The sequence below is a fragment of the Vidua macroura genome, chromosome 6, assembly GCF_024509145.1.
Source record: "Vidua macroura isolate BioBank_ID:100142 chromosome 6, ASM2450914v1, whole genome shotgun sequence".
NCBI lineage: Eukaryota > Metazoa > Chordata > Aves > Passeriformes > Viduidae > Vidua > Vidua macroura.
Window position 1 is genome coordinate 23,924,391 of NC_071576.1, and position 16,492 is coordinate 23,940,882.

The window sequence follows — 16,492 nt, forward strand, 5'->3', positions numbered from 1 at the left end:
AAAGAAAATCAGTCATCCAGTCTGATAGCCAGCTAAATAACTTGTGTTAATCTGTATGCCTCAGGAAAGTTTCTACTAAAATAATGGGGGGTTTAAGTGCCCTTATGACTTTTATTAAGGTTTTGTGATTGTTGCTAACACCAGATAAGCGCAGGATACTGAGGCCATGGCTTCACATCTTAAACCTGCATCTTTGCAATGTCATATCAGCCATCCAAGCTGCATTACATCGATGAGTCTTTATAAAAAATGTTTGAAGAGATTTCATATCACATGATGTAGAACAAAATGTGTTATTTGTTGCACTGTAGTGTTACTTAATCTACCATGGAGCTTCTTGGTAAAATGATCTTTAGACAAAAAGGTCTGGGCAGACTTTAAATAGCAAATTATGTTGCTCTTTTACAGATACACTGTATAGTGTAGTTGCAGCATCTTTCCTGCCATTCTTTTGGTTTGGATACTGTAAATCAGTGAACCACTGTCAGAATTATCCTCTCAGCTTTGGATTAGGACTGGAGACAGTCAGTGGTTGACACACCTTTGCTTTAGCTGGAGCTGTGCCTGTGAAAAGATTTCCACTGGATAAAATCACAGAAGTTAATCTGTTCCCCCTTGCAGTAGCAGCCAGGTCTGTTCCCAAAATAACTAGCCATTTTCTGTATCACAGGGTAAAGCTCAGTTGTGAAAATAGAAAGGAACTGACTTTTGCCATGGAACATTTATAACAAAAATGTGAATCAAAGGAAGCATTTGGCAGAGTTAAAGGCATGTGAGGAAAGATAAATTTAAAAAATTCAGTGCAGTATTATAAGGATTTATGGAAGAACACCAGTATTAGTCTCTTACACATCTGTCCAGTTTTTCTGTTTGCTCAATGTAATTTTAGATATTGGCTTATGCAACAATTGTGTCTTGTCTTTTCATGTTTATTTACTCTCCACAATCTATAAAGAATAGCACACAGTCTTGTATAGCTACTGCTCTCTTATCCCACTCCAAACATTTAAATTCCCACTATATTTTTCTTCAAGACCTTGACAGTGACAAACTAGACCATGAAGGTGGACCTGCAGAAAGAAGAAAATCATGCTGCACTGAGCCTCCTGCTCTGTTCAGCAGAGAGGAGCACAAGACCCACAGAGTTCATCCCAAATACACCTTACAATTGCAAAAATGAGAATCCTGTCAGGCAAAAATGTTTCAAATGACTGAAGAATTGTCATTAGCATAGTTGGAAAACAACAAATCATAATACATGCTGCTTTTCCATTAGAATCTTTATTCTTAGTTCTAAACCCAAGGACTTTGGAATAATCATTCCAGTGAAGTTTATAGATCATGAGACTGCGTTTCTGAGGCATTCACTCTATAGATTTAATATATTTAAGAAGAATTTATTTATTTGAAAAAAAAAGAAGTTTTAATTGGAAATAAACCCTGTTTTTTGTTAATTTAACAAAATAAGAGCTATTTCTACAAACAGCAGTAGCTCTAAACAGCTTTAAACTCAAACTAGAGAATACTAAGTAAAGAAATAAGTAAAAAGAGGCAGAACGCTATCTCCCACTAGCACCACCTTCTGTGGCATTAACCAGAAATATATGGTGTTCCCAGACTCCTTTTCATGTTTTTTTCCTCACATAACTCATTTCCCATGTCAGTGAAAATATATGCTCCTTACTCAATAGTCCGTATACCTTCATGGAATGTGTGGAGGCAAACCAGGGTTATGCACCCTGATACACTCCCTAAAGCAAACAATCGTCATCATAACAAATCAGTTTCAAGTGGAGGATGTCTTGTTGCAATCCAGGCTTTCTTTTAAAATATGTCTAGGAGATATTAAAATCAAGGAATCCATCAAGACACTGATTTTACCTTCGACTGTAATTTTTCCACAATCACTCTTTTAGTGATCTAGATGTGAGAAATACCTTCTTCTATTTCTTAGAAACACAGGTGTTAGCTACCTTCTCACCTCTTGCAAACATCCCCTTCTGCTTTACAGCTACCAAACACCTTTTTCCATCCTGTTGAGTTTGCTACTTCTGTTTTAGACCATAAAAATGTCCCCTATGCCAAACCCAGCTTTTTCATTTGACCGTATCTATCAATTCAATAAGAGTTAACTTATTTCCCTGAACACATATTCATCATCAGATACTGTTTCCTGACAGACAGAATGTGTTGGAACTTGCATAAGAAATCGTTCCATTGCTTTGTCTTGGTAGATTTTGCTCAACATATGTCAGGCTTTGGTAAATAAGGACCTATTGCTGCATGGTGAGGGGAGCAGCAGATCTGAATAACCTCCTTTATATAGGGAAGAGCTTCAATATTTTTGTGCTTATACAAAGACAGAGAATTTAAGATCCATTGTACTAAACTTAGAAAATTTATATATGACAAACTGTGTTAAATGCACACTTGCATATGCGCATTTCTGGAACATGGCTTTTCTTGTCATTATCTCTAATTAAAATGTTTGTAAACAGGCAGTGTTTCTGTGTAATGTGCCATGCAATGTGTGCTTGGGGAATATTTTTTTAGCTAAACTAGTCTCCATAACTTCATGTGAGACAGCAGGGAGATGGACTCCTTCCAAAGTAATGGAATTTGTGAAGACTTTGCTGTAAGCAGACTGATAGTGGCTTATCTTACCTATTATACTGGAACAGAAAGAGCTGAACTAAGAAGCTGGACTGGCCCAGAGCCAGCCTGAGAGAAAGGAGACATGGTTAGAGCAATCTGAGAGGAGATACTTGTGTTCATGGAGTCTCTTAGATATAGGCAGCTTCAGAATGGAGCATGTACAAGAAGATAACAAAGATGAAATTGTTGCAAAAGGAATGGGGTTTTAGGAAGATTTTTATGACAGATGATACAGAATTATATTCTTCTTTCTTTCTTTTCTTATCTGGAAATATATCAGCCTTGAAAGAAAAAAAATTCAAACAAAAAAATAAACAACAACAACCCACCCCCACCCAAGCCCAGAACACTTTCTGGGAGAAGCAATGATTAATGAGTAACCAACTGGTTCATAGGTAGAACTCCAGGGCATTGAAAGAGCTTGTGGGGTTTACAGCTGTACCTACAACCTGCCATCCCATAATGCACAGGAGTTCTTTGACTGTGAAATGAGACTTAAGAGGCTTGCCTCCATGAACTCTCCAATATTTATACAACCTGAAACAGCTCCAAGGAGTCAGGGGAGTACAGAGGACAGGGAAGGAGCCATACCCAATGTCCAGGTGTTCATTCATTACTGTCAAATAGTAAGATAACATTGTCATATATTTGAGTATCAGAACCTAAATGATGTGAAAGGAGAACAGTTTAGCCATGTTACTCTGAGATGCTAATTGATAACTCTGCTTAGGGCAGAGAAACAAGAGAAACTTTGAATTAGCATAATATTGACTCAAGCTTCAGCTTCCAAGGAGTCTGGTGGTGTATATCTAGAAACTCATAATGGAAGATCTCAGTAAAAAGGGCCCTGACAGGTGAAGGCAGAATAGAAGTAGACTTGCTAACGCAGTTTTGATACAAAATCAAGTGTTTAATAATAAAAGTTGTATATATTGAATGTGTGGGGAGGGTGGAAATTAGGAAAGGATGATTGAAATAATTTTTGTGGCTTTATGTTGTTAAAGCCATTCTTAGCATGAATTAATTTCAGTAAAACAGGAATGTCACTTGTAAACAGACTGGACCAAGGAGTTCTGCCAAATAGAGGGATAATAGTATTATGTAGGTGTATGTCTGACACTGCTGGAAAGAAAACATTTCAGCAGCTAGAAGGCAGCTCTTTTACTATACTGTAACTTACCAAAAAATATTCATCCTGCCCTTACCAAGTGCTCAGTTGAAGTCCAAAGGTATGATGGAGAACCTTGTAAAATTATAATGCTTTATGTATGTAAAGTAAATCAATTATTATGCAAGAGAAAGCTCCTGTTAAACTCATCTAGGAGTTGTACACAGGAATTGCCGAGTTTATGAAATGCTGGCAGTCATTTTTGTTCTTTGTACAACCACATTGTCAAATTCATCAATCCTCATTGCTGTTAATCCCCTTACAGCACTAACTGAACATTCAGAGTGCCTCCTTTGCATTTCCAGTGCTAAATGAAGGCTAATAAAGTATTAGTTCAAGTTTTTATTTTTTCCCCTCTTTATAGCTTGATACATTGTAAACAGAGAAGACAAATGTAGAGAGTAGCACAAGATTTGATTTAATTAGTATTTGGTAGAGCACACTCAGATACATTTTTAGCTAGCACTGACTTAAGCAAATACACTTGATTTTATTTAGTTACCGTTTTTCATTACTGTTTAATGATTTACAGTTCAATTTACCCTAATTTTGACTTGCATTGTTATTAATCATCTTTATTACTTGAGTATATTTGGACTCCAAGGCATGAAAACAGCATTTAAATTTTGCTTGGAATTTACTTTTCCTTGGCAATAAACAATAAAACAAGGGCAATCCTTATCTAACTTTCTTATTTTTAGATCTAATTTTATTATTTAGCCTTTTCTTAATTTGAAGAAGAATAAAGTAGCTAATGTTACAGAGAAGTCACAGTGTACCTTCCTCTTACTGTATATTTAGAAGAATTACTGTATCTATTCTTCTTACATTTCCTCTTGAACATAAAAGCTATTTCACAAGTGAGTGATGAACCTTTCTGACTTCAGATTCAGTTTAGACAATCCCAGCTTTCCCACTGCAGCCTTTCTTGTGAGAGGAAGAAGGGCTTCTAGAGGCTCTAATTCAGATCCCAGCTCTGCTTTTTCACCACTAATCAATTATGTTATAGAAAAAGAAGTGCTAGGTCCCAAGAGCTTCCAGAATAATAGACTTGAGGCAGAAAGGCAAGCAGGATTACAAGTCTGCTCTATGATCAGTCATTGAATGCATTGTTTTCTCATCCTCCCCCCAGCCATTCTGCTTTTTCTGAAAGAAAATGGAGAGTCTTACAGCTGGTGGAATAGAGTACATATTTTGAGGGAAAATATATACCTCTTGTTCTCATTTAACTAAGTAATTCTTGATATGGTACACTAATGAAATGTAATTGTGTGTGAAAATTTTGCAGTGTTCCCAAGATAATCATACCTGACATAAATGCAATAAATCACATGCCCTCTGATGACATCATCTTCTTGGAAGGACATTTCTCCTCAGACAGGGAACAGACTCAGTGTAAACAAGAGACAGTTTCTTTCAGTCTCAAACAGGAGAGCAAATAGGAAAAAATCTAATACCCCCATGCCAGATAAAGAGTCTCTATTCAGCCGTGTAAAGGCTGATCCCTGGCAGGAGTTTTCTGGGCTCCAGCAATGCTATTTTTATGGCTGAGTGCTCAGCCACACCAGCAGGTACTACACAACTCTGTTTAAGACTTCACTATAACTTTGTCAGAAATAAGGCATCCAGAGGGATCTTGAGAAATGAACACATGTAAACCTCATGAGATTTACCAAGGCCAAGTGCAAGATGCTGCAACTGGGCTGGGGCAGTCTCGGTATCAGCACAGGCTGGGGAGGAACAGATGGAGAGCAGCCCTGCTGAGAAGGACTTGGGGGTGCTGGCTGGATGAGAGGCTGGGCATGACCCAGCCATGGGCACTCCCAGCCCAGAGAGCCAAACGTGTCCTGGGCTGCATCCAAAGCAGTGTGGGCAGCAGGGCCAGGGAGGGGATTCTGCCCCTCTGCTCTGCTCTGGTGAGAGCCCACCTGCAGCTCTGGGTCCCCAACAGGAAGAACAGGGAACTGTTGGAGAGAGAGCAGAGAAGGGAAACTAAGATGATCAGAGGGATAGAGGAACTCTTCTGTGAGGAAAAGCTGAGAGAATTGCAATTGTTCAGCCTGGACAAGAGAAAGCTTCCAAGTGAGTGTATTGCAGCCTTTCAGTACCTAAAGGAGGACTACAAGAAATCTGAAGGGGAACTGTTCACAAAGGCTTGTGAGCATACAATAGGAGGTAATGTCTTCACACTGAGAGTAGGATTAGATTAGATATCACAAATAAATTCTTTGCTGTGAAGAAAGGCACTGGAACAGGCTGCCCACAGAAATTGTGGATGTACCTTCCCTGGAAGTGTTCAAGGCCAGCTTGGATAGGGTTCTGAGCAACCTGGTTGAGCAGAGGGTGTCCCTCCCTGTCCACAGCAGGGGAGTTGGAAGTAGATGATTTTTAAGGTCCCTTCCAACCCAAACCATTCTATGATTTCATGGTTCCATGATTCTATGTTTAACAATTATCAGAATGAGGAATTTCTTTCCTACCATACTGCAGATTACCACACAGGACATACTAGTTCAGAGGTCAAGAAGATACAAATTATTTTGCTAGTCTGGTACAATGCATTCCTTTTTTTGTCATTATGTGTTCTGGAGGTGACTAGTCACCATTTCTACATGAAATGAAATTTAAAAAGTGTTTTTTAAAGGCTGATTATAGAGCAAGATAGCTACTGGTGGGCCAAATATTGCATGAATCATTAGTGTTTCTGAACCTGCGTGTCTCATCTATAGTAATCATCCACTTTTAAAAATGAAGCAGAATATATAAAGCAAAAAATATTTTCAATAAAACACAGTATCATTAAAGTTGATCTGCTATTGAGAGCTTATTTTTATTATTTAGTCCAATATATTTCTCACCAGCTGTCAAATTACTTTCAGGTTAAAATTACTAGCTTTTATTTTTTCTTTTTTTAATTGGTGCAAGAGGTTTGTGTTTTTTTATGTAAGAAGGTTCTTTCAGATGCAGAACATCATAAGAATGATATTAGCTATTTGTGACTTGACTTATACATCTGTAAATGGAGTAAGGGATAGAATTCTTCTTCAGCTCCCTTTTTTCACTTGTTTACACAGGTTAGAAAGTCAATGCAACTAATTTTCAAAAAAATGAAGCAGCCTCATCAGCATCAGAGATGGTGACAACATATGGGGAATTAGGTGAAAAGTTACCTTAGCTGCTGGCATGACCCTGGCTGGGTTATAAACAAACTGAGACTAGAGATTGACTCTAGAAATACAGGAACAAGATTGGCATGTTTCCCAGCTGCAGGCAGCTTTAAACACTGACATACAAAACTTTCAGAGCCTACATTGTTGTAGAATAAACATGAGTGTATTGTTTGTACAAAAAAATAAACTACTTTCCCTACATGATATGGGCATACACCTATACTGCGTGAGTGAAAGAAAGTGGGAGAAATAGAGAAATGGGTGGGAAATAGAGTTCTTGTCAGCTTTCTCTACCACTAGCTAACCTAGCAAGAAAACAATTACATAATTCTATCAAGGTTGGTTGAGAGTGAATTGGTACTATCAGAAGAAAGACTTTATGCTTCAGAGGTGTGCTTGAGTTGTAGCAGTCCTCCACTTAAATCCCAATTTAGGTCCAATTTAGATGCCACACCTTGCTCAGAAATATGTATTGAAGTCTCAGGGGTATGTGTAAAACTGGTATTTACCTCAAATCCTCCTAACATCTTAGAACCATATTCTGAAACAGGCAAACGTTTCATCTGCAGGCTCACAAAAGCCAATAATCCACAGGCAGAGTGGAGGTAATTGAACATGATACAGGCCTCTGCACAGCTGTGGGACAGAGTCCTCAATGTTGAAACACAGAAGGACAGTTTTGTTCTCCTTTCTGGCATGGTAACAGGAGGAGAGAGTTTCACTGGTTTGGTAAATATAGCTGATAATTTTGCTTGAATAAAAGAGGAGACTTACCCTTGAATTCTCTGGATATGAATAAGTAATGCCCAACTGTTTCCAAATATAATTCAAAACATTGTTTTGTCTCAGCAAATTTGTATGATGTGATTGGAAAAAAAAACTGGTTTGGTTTTTTCAAAGTTTCTGTGCCAGTCAGTTCATTTGTCCATACTTGTGTACACAAGGAGGACTCAATGCATAAAAACTAAACTAACTCTTAATAGACAGATAGAGTAATTGCCATCAGCATTCTGGCAGAATGGAATTCAAATACTTTTTTTTTTGTTAACTTCTTTGGCAACTGTGCCAAATGCTGAGAACTGTGGATGTTTTCAGACTTATTATGTTAATGGCTCATTTTCAGGATCTGTAGCTGGAGTATCAAGACAATGTGTGTCAGGGATGGTCACATGTTTGCTCACTGTACAAAATAAAATGAAGGTGGGTGAAGTGTTCATTTATTAAAAAAAAATATATATATAGAGTTCTTGCAAATGACAATAAAGGTTTGGCCATAAGAGGTACTGGTATCTTATTTAGCTGAGCAATTTCTGCTAAAGTTATAGGAGAATGTCCAAGATTAATTACATAAGCATGGCAAGCATCATGGACACATTGCAAAGTTTGTGCCGTGGCATTCTGATTGTGCTACAAATTGCTCATGTCACTGAATAGTGGGGAAAGTGCATGTAATAATATAGCCACAAGTTATATATTACTGCAGAAGAAATGAAGATTAGATTGTCTCATGCATCTGTCTAAGGGAAGAAAGTAAAATTACTTTGTGAATCCTCTCTACTTGCAGTCTTGGCATAAGCATCTAGAGGAATGTTGGAAGAATCCTCTGTAAGTGTGACTCTATGGGCAAATAGGAAAGGGCAAGAAAAGTGATGTTAAAAATCACAATTTAAGAGAAAAGGAAGAAAAATTATCAAAAGACAAAAAGCTGTGCACAAAGGACATCACACCACTGTGGTCAGTAAAACTGAGGAAAATCAGAATGATTAGAGGTGCATAGATAAGTCTGAATGTAATTAAACTATGAGCTGCTGGGATTACAGATTAAGGGAATGTTCGAAGGCATCTGATTTTTGCAGAGAAAACTTTAAATTTGTCAATGCTCAAAATCTATTTTAGAGCAATTCAGTGTTAGTAAAGATATTTTTTTCAACTGAAGCTACTCATAGACTAATAACAAAGCATCTGTGAGATGTCACATATCCACTTATTACATGTAATTCTGTGAAAAAATGAATATTTAATTTGTATTGAAATCAATGGAAGTTGTGAATTTTGCCTCTCATGGATTTCTGTCTGAAAAAGGTGCTGTTAAGCACTGTGACATTCACCTTCACTATTGTAAATGTTTGTGGAAGAAATCTATAGACAGTTGTGCAGTGAATATTACATCTCTGTTATAACCTGGGAGGATAATATATGATAATTAAAATGTTTTATTATCTTAAGAGAAGAAATGAATCATTACTGGCATGCAGTCACACCAGGTTATATATCCACTGCTTTTCTAAATGTTATTAAAACAGAATTATTCACTGTGAGGCTTCAAGGACCACCCCAGTGCCACCTGGTTCTCACAGGAAGAGCACTACCAAGAGAGGGGGAATTTTTCCTGCATTTTGTCACCTACAGCATCACCTCACAGAACCCTGCACTTCTGGCAGTTCTGGTTGAAAAACTTGCCAAACAGAGAAGTCAAAATGTTTATTGATTTAGAGGCATGGAAATTCTTAAAAAAATTAAAGACTAAAAACCAGTTGCCAAAACTGGCTTATTTAGATTTGTTTTTCTAGGAAGATTTTATTGAGATTAGCCACAAGTTTTCATGGTTAGGCTTCTCAAAAGAAGAGCCAGTCAAAAGCATATGGCATGTTAGATGGGTTTTGATAGAATTTAGGTCATATGAAGTTGTCCCTGAGAGATTGCATGTTGGGTTGGAATGTATAATTTTTTTCATGTCATATGAGATTTTGTTTTGATGTACATTTTTGTCTTTGCATTTTTAATTTTTTAATGTTTTGTTTATTTTAATTTTAAAATCCAGCATATAAACCCAGATCTCAAACCTGTGACAGTAGGTAAGAAATTATGTGGTAAATGTTTTTGAAACTTGGATAAAAGCCTCACCACAATAATTAACTCTATGTCTGAATTTCCTGAAGCTCATTTAGAGAAGCTAAAACTCACTAAAAATATTGAAGAGAATGGAATTAGGAAATTATCATAAGCCTACTTAGTAAATAAAATACATCCAGCAAACTATTTGATACATTAATTGATTTAATTCATTAAGTGACTAAACTGGGCAACACATCTGTGCACTGGCCATTACATGGTTTTGAATGTTAAAGAATGGTTACAACCTGGTTCATCAATATTTAACTCACATTCTGATAAAATCTGGGCTGCCTGATATCTTCATGACAGTCTTCTGTGTTATAAATATTGTACATCTTACTAAAGACTCAAGATCTTTCCCTAAAGCTATTTATGTGACAGTCCAGCTGTGTGATATTATCACTTTTCATGTCCCTTACATTTCATTTTTGTTTGTCAGTGTGATATGAACATTTAAATTTTTTTTTAGGTAATTCAAACCTCTCCTGTCCCTAAAAGTAACAGTCTTCATTAGGCTGGGTTAATTTAAAAGAAAAAGCAAATCTAAGTAGCTTCTTTAAAGTGATGTGCTGAATTATCAAGAGCTGTTCCATTGTAACCTGCCAGACATATTATAAGGCAAGGACATGCAAGTGACTAGCAGCTACCAGAAAAGACCTTCAGCTGAAAATGTCTTTAAAGGCCACATACTTTGTAAATTTTAGAAGGTGCTTTTAAATGTTAACCAGTAATGGCATCCATGGCCCAAAAATATATTATTATGCTATTATGGAGATTTATAAGCAACTGAACTGATATGTACAAAATACATTCACTACATTAGTAAGTACCTTTTTTCTCTAATTTGAGACAGACAGGGTCAAATTTTTAACTTGGTAATACCTCTCCTCAAACTTTCAACTGGGTTTTGGGGTAGTCAGAAATGCTCTAACATGAAAAATAGAATGTATAAAGCTCCTGGAGCAGGAGCCAAGTGCAGAATTTGATTCATTAAATGAAATTCTTCTCTGAGCTATAAGGCTTTTGCAATGTTAGACAGTTAACTAGATTTTCTCTTGGCTCTTGTGCCAGCAACAAACAGTAGTCAGCACACTTCTAATTACAGACTGCTGTAAGACAGAAACCAAATGCATATTCAGATTGATTTACATACTGAATGAAGCTCAGTATTTTGAATTTTGATAGTTCTTTCTCCTAGCTGCCTCTGAGTTTGTTTTATTTCTTCTTTACCCCTCAGCACTTTATGATTTCTGTGCTTACATGATTTTATTATCACCTGTTTGCTCCAAACGCACTTCAGTTAACAGGAACAACATCAGCCCCTGGAACCTGGACAGCTTCTGAGTGGGTTTGCCTGTGGGTCAGCTGGCCTCCCACCTCCACCTCAGGACAAGGCACCACTACAACTCCCCCTCCACCCTGCTTCCTATGGGAGGAAAGCTCAGGTGCACAGCTGAGATGAAGCCTGCAGGATGATTCAGCAGGTGCTGACCCCAGCACATGGGGAACCACCTCCCACGAGATGCTACATCATGATTCATCATCAAAAACATGCCAAAGTGCACTATTTGTATTTCTGAACCTGCCAATGCCGACCAAAAGGACAAATCAGGAAATGCCATGGGAATAGCCATTGCTCTGCTCTTTGCAGTCCAAATTCTGAAACAAAGGTTAGGCTTATATTTTCAAGAGTGTTTCTTCATCTTTGCTCTAAAAAGGCTGAAAAGCCAAACAAGCCATTCACATTGCTAATTATCTACTAAACTGCAAGCACTTCTGTACAAACTGCTAACTGTTGTTTTTGTGGGAAACACAGTTTAAATAAAATGGGACTTATATTCTTGTGTTGAGATATACAAAATGGGAGGGAAGCAATACGTCCCATGCTATGCACAACCACATACACAGGTTTCCTGTGGCTCTGGCATACAGAAATCACAGAGGGATATCAGACCAATCACAAACTTATAATAAATACACTTTACTCAAAAGTTACATCTTGAAGTAATCCTAGTGAAAGTTCTCCCCAAAATATTGAAAGATGTGTAGAAAATTTTGAGCTATTAATGGATACATGGTTTCTTTACAGATAGAGTATATTAAACACCATTTATATTTCAGGAGATTCCCTTTCTCCTTCAGGACACTCAGCTTCAACTGCTCAGCATGTTGGCTGGGATGTTGGCTTGCCTGCTGCTGTACATGAAGCAGGGTCAGGCAGCAGTAGAAACATTTTTGTACTCTTGCAAGTCTCAGCTAATTCACACTCCCTCAAGTCCTGCAATTCTTTCTCCTTAAAGAGCACAATGGCTTTTGGAACACAAGTTAAATAATCTTTGGATTATTATTTCTTAATATTACATGTGTTAACTATTACAGTTTTCTTTACTGCAGTGTCTTTTGAGGTATTCCTTGTGACTCTGAGTACTCTTTGTGTCTTCACACATTTTCATATGCAATGAAAATTCATTAAAGAACAAATTCAGACAAAATGTCTCACTTTTATATGCTTTTCAGGTTAATTGGAATTGCATTCTCTATTATCATAGAATCATAGAATGGTTTGGATTGGAAGGGACCTCAAAGATCATCTACTTCCAACTCCCCTGCTGTGGACAGGGAGGGACACCCTCTGCTCAACCAGGTTGCTCAGAACCCTATCCAAGCTGGCCTTGAACACTTCCAGGGAAGGTACACCCACAGCTTCTGTGGGCAGCCTGTTCCAGTGCCTTTCCTTACAGCAAAGAACTTCTTTGTAATATCTAATCTAATCCTACTCTCAGTGTGAAGACATTACCTCCTATTGTATGCTCACAAGCCTTTGTGAACAGTTCCCCTTCAGATTTCTTGTAGTCCTCCTTTAGGTACTGAAAGGCTGCAATACACTCACTTGGAAGCTTTCTCTTGTCCAGGCTGAACAATTGCAATTCTCTCAGCTTTTCCTCACAGAAGAGTTCCTCTATCCATTCCTCCAACCATCTTGGTGGCCCTTGTCTGGACTTAATCCACTTAATCAATATCCTTCCTGTGCTGAGGATGTTGTTACTATGCTTGCCTACTCCATATAAAAATACATTAGTATTATTAAAATTTATTGTACCAGAATTACCATGGAGTAATTATCATGCTATTATCATGCTTCCCCTTTCAAAAGCTTTTTTGTGCTTTCTCACAGCTCCTGCCTTTTGATAATCCTGTTCCAACTTTCAGTCACAGGTCTAGCCAGTGGTGCTTTTTCCATTTCCATTTTCAATGCCAATATTTTAAAGGCTCATATGAAAACCTGCCATCACAGCTTCCTTCCCAAACAATGGATATCTGGATGTAATAGCTGGAATAGATGCTACTACCTTTCATAAGTACTTTGCATTATCAATTTACTCTTATTTCATCAGAATATTACTTCTTCTTCATCTTTGTCTTCTTGTTATCATTATTATTTTTGATTATTATTATTATTTTATTTTTATCATTAATGTTATTTTATTATTGCTATTGTTATTATTACCACCAACATCAACATTATTATCTTTATTATTATTTCATCAATGTTTCTGGATATGAAGAATTTTCAAGCAAAAATAGTTTATCCAACATGGCCAAATAATTTTAATTAATGCTTATCCAGAATAGGAGTGCGGAAAACTGTAAGTGGGAGTTAAGTGACAAGTGCATAACTACGTGCAAATGGATTGCATATTTATACAAAGCAAAAGCAATAAAATATTACACAATGAAATATAAGAGTTTTAAAGGAGAACTATGAATATTTAAATGCCATAACTGACAAATAATCATTAGTCATTTTCTGTCAGATAAAGTATAGGAGTGCATTTTTGACAGTGTCTCTTGGATTAACCTACATTTAGCCAGGATGTGAAAGTAATATTTCATGTAGACTAGAAGCTTCTTCACAGAGTTGTATCCATGAGTACAATAGAATGGGATCTAGGGAGAACAAAAACTGTCTTCCAGAAGTTCTGGGGTTTGGATGAAGTCAGGAGGACCTAAGAGCCTTATGAAATAATATGCCTAGACACATAATTCAGCAGTGTAAATGACACTATGAGGGCCAGACACATATGTTAGGTTCAGCAGTGTTGAGCTTTTCTGTGCCTAAATTTCCACTCTTGATCTATCAGCTTAATAAAGCTGATTTTGAATGCCTCAAAATAGCTTTGAAAATGGAAGGAAGCATTAGAACATCACCACTATAAGAAGGAATATATCTCTGGGATAGTTTATTGAACAGATGCCAATTTCTGCTAGCGAACTAGAAATATATTCTAATCCACCGTGAAATTGAAGACACAAAAAGTAAAATGCTATGGTGTAATAACACAGAAAAAGCAATCAGTCATGGCAGCTATCTAAGTTTATGTCCTTTCATTATAGCAAAGGCTGTTTCTAAAATGTGTAGGGCATATAACATAAAAGGGAAAGATAATGACCCTGCAGTAAAGCCTTCACGGAAAGCTGACAGAAACTTTTGCCACTTAGTCATCTCTGAAGTTCAGAGGTCTGTTTTATTCCAAGTCTTTCCACAGCACACCTCTCTTGGATGCAAATATATTTGTACTATGCCTGTCCTGCTGAGACCCAGCAAGATGAATACTAAGAGGACCAAAAGTGACTAATGAACACTGAGAACACCAAGCTTAAGGGTTTATATAATGGCTTTCTGAAAGAGATTTGTTTTTTAACTTTGAATTCTCAGCTTGTGTAGCTACTCCATTCATTGCAAATGCTAATAACCGTGGCATTAAAATTAAAAAAAAAAATAAAGAATGGGAAGGAAAATGTAGCATTTAAAAATTATTTTGTGCCTCCTGTGTATTCTTAGCTCCTTCTCTTGGAAAACCAGCTAAAAAAATTTCAAGTTAAGACATACAAATGTTTTTAACTCTTGGCCTAAGCCACTGCCCAACACAATAGGAGAAACCCCTGACCGGAGAAAGAGAAGAATCTGGATTTCCTAAGCCTGCTCCAGTATCAGAGCCAAGGGATGACTGTGTAACCATTTGCAGGATTTTAGATCTTTATGGTAAAAATAGTGGCTGGTGAAAGATCTACCTTTCTCAATGAGTGATATCACTCTGCTTAGTGAGACTTTAGAAGAACAACTTAATGGCTTCACGTAGCAAAGAGAAGGGTTTGTTCGATGTAATAAGGGAACAGTGGCCATAGAAAGCACATGGAAACCAGCTGGTAGTCATCATAGTAGAAACAGAAAGCACAGGATTTTGCTTCCAAAGTTGTTTTTCTCTCACAGTACCCTATTTTAATGAGTTTTTCAGACCAACAGTAAATTAATCCACCAGTTCATCCACACCATCATATTGTCAAATGAATAGATATGGGAATTGTATACTGTGTTCGTTCGATTTACCAAGTAAGAGGAATTAGGGACATGCTTTTTCTAATCACAATTTGTACCCATAAATATTTGTTACCACTTTTCAACAGGTCTAAATATATCTTCCTGAATTAATATGATCTATTAGCAGGAATTTTATTCTCTACTTCTATTCCCAGAGTACATTATCCTTATTTCACTTTTCTGACTTGGAAAATAAGTTTCTTCTCTTCCACAAATGTCTATGCTCTTTTGGCTTTTCCTGTCAAAACAGCAGACCCTGCTCTATCTCCTCACCCTCCACTGCTGACACTATCCCTTGAGATTTCAGGGGCACAAACTCATGGGTTTTGGTGGTTTTATGTTTGGTTAAGCAGACTTTCTTGTTTTTAACTTTATTCAACCAAGAGTCAAAAAACTCACAAGAGAAGAAGACAAAAATGTATAGAGCAGTTTGTGTGGGTATTCTCAGCTCAGTCAGAGAGAAAGAGAAAGGTTTTCTAACCAGGCAAGAGCCTGGGAAACAGTTGGGAAAGAATGTAAATAATTCTCTAATCTATCTTGTTATTCACATTGTTTATAGATATGTTCTGCCACTGTGTGTCATTCACTGCACACCAATGGTGTGACATGTTTTTACTCTAAGACCAATGAAATTAGTCTTCTCAATTTCTCTATATATAGAGCGGTACATTTGAAATAAGGGAGAGCTCATTTTCTTTGCCTTCTGATCTGGAGTTCTCTGTTCCCGTCCTGCTCAACAGCGACAAGTTTGTTCCCAGCAAGGCCCATTCTCAGTGCCAGAGTCTGGCACAAAGGCTGCTCAGGTCATGTCATCTCGGATGCATGGAGCAATGTTGTGCTGGCTTATGAGCTCAAGGATGCCAGCAGTGTATTGGGTAATAAGAAAGATCCAAGCTCAGGGCTGCAGCAGGTGAGTGTGCTCACAAGCAGGGCTTTACTGAGTGCGAGGTATAACCAGATGGCAAACCCATCATGGACAAGGTCTGTAACATTCCGTCACAGGGTGTTGTATTGTGTTTTTATATCTCTGTAACAGTTCTTTAATGGTTTGCCCCTTTACCCCCCGTTTTCTCCTGGTGGTTCCACCCTGAGCTTTCCTGCTTTTCCCTCAATGCCAATCTCCCTGAAAATGCTCAGTCATTCCCCTGTCCCCTCCCTGGTACCCTGTCCATCACTTGGCTCCCCATCCCACTCTCCCAGAATCTTCCACCTTGGGCATCAAGT